Source organism: Aquarana catesbeiana, linkage group LG01 (genome assembly GCF_042186555.1).
Source record: "Aquarana catesbeiana isolate 2022-GZ linkage group LG01, ASM4218655v1, whole genome shotgun sequence".
Lineage (NCBI taxonomy): Eukaryota > Metazoa > Chordata > Amphibia > Anura > Ranidae > Aquarana > Aquarana catesbeiana.
The window spans coordinates 892939381-892948149 of NC_133324.1; positions in this window are offsets into that span (position 1 = coordinate 892939381).

The following is an 8769-nucleotide window of genomic DNA, read 5'->3' on the forward strand; positions in this document are numbered from 1 at the left end:
TATTTTATAGGCCTGTAATTCTTAGGAATAACTCACTTAAATCTGTTCAAACAAGAGTCTAGTAGACATCCCGGGTATGATAAAGTTTGAAACATGAAATCATAAATTATAATATAATAAATAACTATAATTAATTATAACAAATAATAATATAATAAAAATTATTCAATATTGTAATCAAATCAAAAACATTGAAATTTGCTCAGTTGCAGAAATGTCGCTGTCATTACTTTCAGTGTTTGATGACAAATTTCCCCACAAATCACTATCGCTCAATTCTGCAAGTGATTCTAATTTACTATCTCTATTTTCTAGCTGGTCTAAAACGGCTTTTAAAAAACAGGCAAAGACTCCGCACTTAGGACAGGCAAAAGGTATGCAACCTCCCCTAATAGACCCCCTAAGGGGCTAATACATATATGAAATAAAAAAATGGGGTAAATAGCGCTCCCTAACTAAGGTGGTAAGATATACTATTTAGGCACCCACAGTGCTTATGTAAGAGGGCAAATAAAAGCAGGAAAGTGAACAAGTGATAATCCATTAGTAATAACCCCCTATATTACACAACTATATTCAATCAAAGCAGGAAGTGCTATATACGTGATAATAATAGTGACTGGTCACATCCGTTAACAGTATTAAAGTTAACCATAAAGATTATATGTGAAAAGTAGTAAGAATCAATAAAAATCATTAGTGTATCAACTCATAAATAATAATAACTGTGGGTTCAAAATTGCACACCTCTTATATCAAAAAATATGTGCATAGTGCCAGGTCCAACAGTAATATTATATATCAATTTGTGTGCATCATAGCAAGTCCAGCAATAAAGTATCCCAAAAAAATCGTCCAAAATACAATGAAAAAAAGAAAAATAGTGAAGCTCCAAAATGGCAAAAGTGTTCAAACAATCTGGTGACTCTTGTGCTCCCCCTATGGGTCCCCACTCACCAGCTCCTCATACCCCTGCATAGGGCCGATCCTAGGGTCACAGGCGCCTGGGTGCAGAAATATTCTTGGCGCCCCCACATGGGCGTGGTCATTTTACTAACTCCTCCTCTTTACAAATATTTCCATGGCAACGACCCAACCACAGAGATGCTCCCCCATGAAGTCTTCATTACCCTGGGATCCTTACATGATCTCTTAACAATAAACAAAATACAGGAAGAGAAGCAAGAGTACTTTATTGAGACCTGGAGGGGGGCCTCTCTGATGGAGACAGAGAGCGCTTCTGTTAGAGAGTCTGTTAGAAAGAGCCCCCAGAAATACTACAGACATGATACAGGAGATGGTCAGAGACTGCAGACTTGATATAGGAGATGATCAGAGACTGCAGACATACTACAGGAGATGGTCAGAGATCGCAGACATAGTACAGGAGATGGTCAGAGACTGCAGACATGATATAGGAGATGATCAGAGACCGCAGACATAGTACAGGAGATGATCAGAGACTGCAGACATAGTACAGGAGATGATCAGAGACTGCAGACATAGTACAGGAGATGATCAGAGACTGCAGACATAATACATGAGATGGTTAGAGACTGCAGACATAGTACAGGAGATGATCAGAGACTGCAGACATAGTACAGAAGATGGTCAGAGACTGCAAACATAGTACAGGAGACGGTCAGACACTGCAGACATGGTACAGGAGACGGTCAGAGACTGCAAACATAATACAGGAGACGGTCAGAGACCGCAGTCATGGTACAGGAGGTGATCAGAGACTGCAGACATAGTACAGGAGATGATCAGAGACTGCAGACATAGTACAGGATATGTTTAGAGACTGCAGACATGATATAGGAGATGGTCAGAGACTGCAGAAGTAGTACAGGAGATGGTCAGAGACCGCAGACATAGTACAAGAAATGGTCAGAGACCGCAGACATAGTACAGGAGATGGTCAGAGACTGCAAACATAATACAGGAGATGGTCAGAGATCAATATCATAGTACAGGAGGTGATCAGAGACTGCAGACATAGTACAGGAGATGATCAGAGACTGCAGACATAGTACAGGAGATGATCAGAGACTGCAGACATAGTACAGGAGACGGATCAGAGACTGCAGACTTGATATAGGAGATGATCAGAGACTGCAGACATACTACAGGAGATGGTCAGAGATTGCAGACATAGTACAGGAGATGGTCAGAGACTGCAGACATGATATAGGAGATGATCAGAGACCGCAGACATAATACAGAAGATGGTCAGAGACCGCAAACATAGTACAGGAGATGATCAGGGACTGCAGACATAGTACAGGAGATGAACAGGGACTGCAGACATAATACAGGAGATGATCAGAGACTGCAGACATAATACAGGAGATGGTCAGAGACTGCAGACATAGCACAAGAGAGATTCAGAGACTGCAGACATAGTACAGGAGACGGATCAGAGACTGCAGACATAGTACAGGAGACGGATCAGAGACTGCAGACATGATATAGGAGATGATCAGAGGCCTCAGACATAGTACAAGGGATGGTCAGAGACGGCAGACATAGTACAGGAGATGGTCAGAGACTGCAGACATGATATAGGAGATGATCAGAGCCTGCAGACATAGTATAGGAGATGGTCAGAGACTGCAGACATAATACAGGAGATGGTCAGAGACTGCAGACATAGTACAGGAGATGGTCAGAGACTGCAGACATAGTACAGGAGATGATCAGAGACCGCAGACATAGTACAGGAGATGGTCAGAGACTGCAGACATAATACAGGAGACGAGCAGAGACTGCAGACATGGTATAGGAGATGATTAGAGACTGCAGACATAGTACAGGAGACGATCAGAGACTGCAGACATGATATAGGAAATGGTCAGAGACTGCAGACATAGTACAGGAGATGGTCAGAGACTGCAGACAAGATATAGGAAATGGTCTGAGACTGCAGACATAGTACAGGAGCTGGTCAGAGACGGCAGACATAGTACAGGAGATGATCAGAAACTGCAGACATAATATAAAAGATGATCAGAGACCGCAGACATAGTACAGGAGACGATCAGAGACTGCAGACATGATATAGGAGATGGTCAGAGACTGCAGACATAGTACAGGAGACGATCAGAGACTGCAGACATGATATAGGAAATGGTCTGAGACTGCAGACATAGTACAGGCAGTGGCGTCACTAGGGTTGGTGTCACCCAGTGCGGTAAAACATGGTGTCACCCCCTCCACCAACTATAGTCGCCCCTCAGTACAGACCCCCCCTCCACTAAGTGCAGACCCCCCACTAAGTATAAACCCCTCTCTCAGTACAGACCTCCCATCAGTATAGACCCCCTCAGGACAAACCACCCCCCTCTATTAGTACAGACCCCCCAGAACAAACCACCCCCCCTCCATTAGTACAGACCCCCCATAAAAAATCACCCCCCTCTATTAGTACAGACCCCCCCCAAACAAACCACCCCCTCTATTAGTACAGACCCCCCAGAACAAACCACCCCCCTCTATTAGTACAGATCCCCCGATAAACCACCCCCCTGCATTAGTACAGACCCCCCCAGAACAAACCACCCCGCCCTATTAGTACAGATCCCCCGACAAACCACCCCCCTGCATTAGTACAGACCCCCCCAGCCAAACTACCTCCCCTACATTAGTACAGACCCCCCCAGGACAAACCACCCCCCTACATTAGTATAGACCACCCCCAGAACAAACCACCCCTCCTTACATTAGTATAGACCCCCCCAGGACGAAACCACCCCCCTACATTAGTATAGACCACCCCCAGAACAAACCACCCCTCCTTACATTAGTATAGACCCCCCCAGGACGAAACCACCCCCCTACATTAGTATAGACCACCCCCAGAACAAACCACCCCTCCTTACATTAGTATAGACCCCCCCCAGGACGAAACCACCCCCCTACATTAGTATAGACCCCAGGACAAACCACCCCCCTACATTAGTATAGACCCCCCAAGACAAACCACCCCCCTACATTACTATAGACCCCCCCAGGACAAACCCCTCCCCCTACATTAGTATAGACCCCCCCAGAACAAACCACCCCCCCTACATTAGTATAGACCCCCCAGGACAAACCACCCCCCTACATTAGTATAGACCCCCAGGACACCCCCCCCTACATTAGTATAGACCCCCCCAGGACACACCACCCCCCCTACATTAGTATAGACCCCCAGGACACACCACCCCCCTACATTAGTATAGACCCCCCCAGGACACACCACCCCCCCTACATTAGTATAGACCCCCAGGACAAACCACCCCCACCTACATTACTATAGACCCCCCCAGGACAAACCACCCCCCCTACATTACTATAGACCCCCCAGGACAAACCCCTCCCCCTACATTAGTATAGACCCCCCCAGGACAAACCACCCCCCCTACATTACTATAGACCCCCCAGGACAAACCACCCCCCCTACATTACTATAGACCCCCCAGGACAAACCCCTCCCCCTACATTAGTATAGACCCCCCCAGGACAAACCACCCTCCCTACATTACTATAGACCCCCCAGGACAAACCACCCCCCCTACATTAGTATAGACCCCCCCAGGACAAACCACCCCCCCTACATTAGTATAGACCCCCCAGGACAAACCACCCCCCCTACATTACTATAGACCCCCCAGGACAAACCACCCCCCCTACATTACTATAGACCCCCCCAGGACAAACCACCCCCCCTACATTAGTATAGACCCCCCCAGGACAAACCACCCCCCTACATTACTATAGACTCCCCAGGACAAACCACCCCCCTTACATTACTATAGACCCCCCAGGACAAACCACCCCCCCTACATTAGTATAGACCCCCCCAGGACAAACCACCCCCCCTACATTAGTATAGACCCCCCAGGACAAACCCCTCCCCCTACATTAGTATAGACCCCCCCAGGACAAACCACCCCCCCTACATTACTATAGACCCCCCAGGACAAACCACCACCCCCCCTACATTAGGTTAATTTAAAACACCCGGGCGGCAGCTGGAGAGGAGAGGACAGTATGCAGCCGTGCCGCCCGGGTGAAGTGTGTCAGGCTTGGGAAGCATGCGTCAGGGAGGTCGGAGGAGGAGAACTGTCTGAAGTGGAACACGTTGGGCACGCCCCCCCAGTGACGTCAGTCACGTCTTTGCGCGGCTGGTCTCTCACACAGAGACAGCCGCTCCGATCTAATTTCGCTCTCCTCCTCTGACAGGAGGTGGGAGGAGGGACGGGGGATGGGCTTCGACACTCGGCAGGTCGAGGCGGCGATCAGCAGAGAGCCGCCTACGGACAAGGAAGAGGAGAAGGGAGGGGAGCACTCTGGCGCTTCAGCGCCCCCACCTCTGTGGCGCCTGGGTGCACTGGACCCCGTCCAGGATTGTCCCTGCTCGGGATGGTGTCACCCCTCTAGTGGGTGGCACCCGGTGCGGACCACACCCCCCGCCCCCGTCTAGCAACGCCACTGAGTACAGGAGCTGGTCAGAGACTACAGACATAGCACAGGATATGGTCAGAAACTGCAGACATAGTACAGGAGATGGTCAGAGACTGCAGACATAATACAGGAGACGAGCAGAGACTGCAGACATGGTATAGGAGATGATCAGAGACTGCAGACATAGTACAGGAGACGATCAGAGACTGCAGACATGATATAGGAAATGGTCAGAGACTGCAGACATAGTACAGGAGATGGTCAGAGACTGCAGACATAATACAGGAGATGGTCAGAGACTGCAGACATAGTACAGGAGATGATCAGAGACTGCAGACATGATATAGGAGATGATCAGAGACTGCAGACATAGTACAGGAGATGTTCAGAGACTGCAGACATGATATAGGAGATGTTCAGAGACTGCAGACATAGTACAGGGGATGGTCAGAGACTGCAGACATAGTACAGGAGACAGTCAGAGACTGCAGACATAATACAAGAGATGGTCAGAGACTGCAGACATAGTACAGGAGATGATCAGAGACTGCAGACATAGTACGGGAGATGATCAGCGACTGCAGACATAGTACAGGAGACAGAGACTGCAGACATAATACAAGAGATGGTCAGAGACTGCAGACATAGTACAGGAGATGGTCCATTAGACCCCTTTCACACTGGAGGCATTTTTTAGGCGCTTTAGCGTTGAAAATAGCGCCTGAAAAAAGCCTTATCTGCAATCCCAGTGTGAGAGCCCGAATGCTATCACACTGGAGCGGAGCGCTGGCACGACATCCAAAAAATTCCTGCAAGTAGCTTCTTTGAGGCGCTTTAGCATCGTTCCTAAAGCGCCCCTGCCCATTGAAATCATTGGGCAGTGCCTGCAAAGCGCCTCGGCAGTTGCGCCTTTGAACCCTTCAGTGGGGGTTAAATGTACCTCTAAAGTGACGGTAAAGCCATACCTCTCAACATTTTGACATGGGAATGAGGGACACCTACTAACAAACGTATGTAGGCGTAGGACATGCCCCTTGCCACACCCCCTTAAAGGAGAATTAAGTACATCTCATTATACATCTTATACATCTTACATTAGTACATCTCATTATACATCACATCTGTAGATGGACTACTGAGGTGCAGGAAGGGACAGGGGCCATGTATTCTATATAATCTATCATGCCATAAAACATCTCCTAGCAAGGGCAGCCCAGAGCACATGTAAAGGTGTGCTGGGGATGCCATCCTCAGCACACAGCACACTGAACACTGACTCACCTCTGTTCTCTCTCCTTGCAGCCCAAGATAGAGATGGGAGGGGGAGGCATTCCAACTGGAGTTGGTAGAGACAGTGCGGGATCCCAGTGTGAGGAATTCCTTCCTGCACATCGGCAGCCACTGGCTAGAACCCTCCTGTCAGGAAGAGGAGCGCCCCTCCCCCCCAGCACTGCCAGCCTGGACAGGCTGCCCTATGCTCACACTGGTGTTCTGGATGGACACTTACAAGGAGAGAAGAACGGAGGGGGGAACTCTGGGACTTCAGCGCCCCCACCTCTGCAGGCGCCTGGGTGCAAAGCACCCTGCGCTCACTGGCTAGGATCAGCCCTGCTGCCCTGCAGGGGTGGTAAGCATATATGGATAGTTGTGGATAGTCCCTCTTGGTAACTCTGTTACTGACCCGTGTTTCCACTCACTACACCAAAACAGGACATCTGAAAATGATCATCCGCTCAGCGCAACCTCCGCCACCATATCCAGGAAATAATCCAACAGCTCTTTCATGCCAATAATTTACGGTTTTCAGTCTTCACACTTAGACCTTACTTCTCTTCCTGATGGAGTTGCCCAGCGATGACCAAAACCACTTTTGATGTAAAGGGACGGTTTTGGTTGCTATGGACAATCTTCAGTTTTCAGACAGAAAGAACAGTATTTATAATATAAAAGTGCATGCAGGGCACTGGACAAAGCACTAGGGACAAAAGGAATGTGAAATTATTTGATACGGTAATGTAATCTGTAGGATTACAGTGTGCTGTATGTATTGTGTGTGTTTCACTTTTTGAATTTGGCGCCGTTCTCTGTCCCCGTGCGTCGCAATGCTCTCAGGGAATGGAGCCCAGCTCTGTGATACATCGAGCAGAGACACAGCCACCGCACACTGCGGGGAGACATTGCAGGATCCTGGGGACAAGGTAAGTACAGTCAGGTCCATAAATATTGGGACATTAGCACAATTCTAATCTTTTTGGCTCTATACACCACCACAATGGATTTGAAATGAAACAAACAAGATGTGCTTTAACTGCAGACTTTCAGCTTTAATTTGAGGGTATTTACATCCAAATCAGGTGAACGGTGTAGGAATTACAACAGTTTGTATATGTGCCTCCCACTTTTTAAGGGACCAAAAGTAATGGGACAATTGGCTGCTCAGCTGTTCCATGGCCAGGTGTGTGTTATTCCCTCATTATCCCATTTACAAGGAGCAGACAAAAGGTCCAGAGTTCATTTCAAGTGTGCTATTTGCATTTGGAATCTGTTGCTGTCAACTCTCAATATGAGAACCAAAGAGCTGTCACTATCGGTATCTAAAAAAGCCTTCACAGTTCTGGACAGATGAGACCAAGATCAACTTGTACCAGAGTGATGGGAAGAGAAGAGTATGGAGAAGGAAAGGAACTGCTCATGATCCAAAGCATACCACCTCATCAGTGAAGCATGGTGGTGGTAGTGTCATGGCGTGGGCATGTATGGCTGCCAATGGAACTGGTTCTCTTGTATTTATTAATGATGTGACTACTGACAAAAGCAGCAGGATGAACTCTGAAGTGTTTCGGGCAATATTATCTGCTCATATTCAGCAAAATGCTTCAGAACTCATTGGACGGCGCTTCACAGTGCAGATAGACAATGACCCGAAGCATACTGCGAAACCTGAATCCGAGCATGCATTTCACTTGCTGAAGACAAAACTGAAGGGAAAATGCCCGAAGAACAAGTAGGAACGGAAGACAGTTGCAGTAGAGGCCTGGCAGAGCATCACCAGGGATGAAACCCAGCGTCTGGTGATGTCTATGCGTTCCAGACTTCAGGCTGTAATTGACTGCAAAGGATTTGCAACCAAGTTTTAAAAAGTGAAAGTTTGATGGATGATTGTTAATCTGTCCCATTATTTTTGGTCCCTTAAAAAGTGGGGGGCACATATACAAACTGTTGTAATTCCTACACCGTTCACCTGATTTGGATGTAAATACCCTCAAATTAAAGCTAAAAGTCTGCAGTTAAAGCACATTGTTTCATTTCAAATCCACT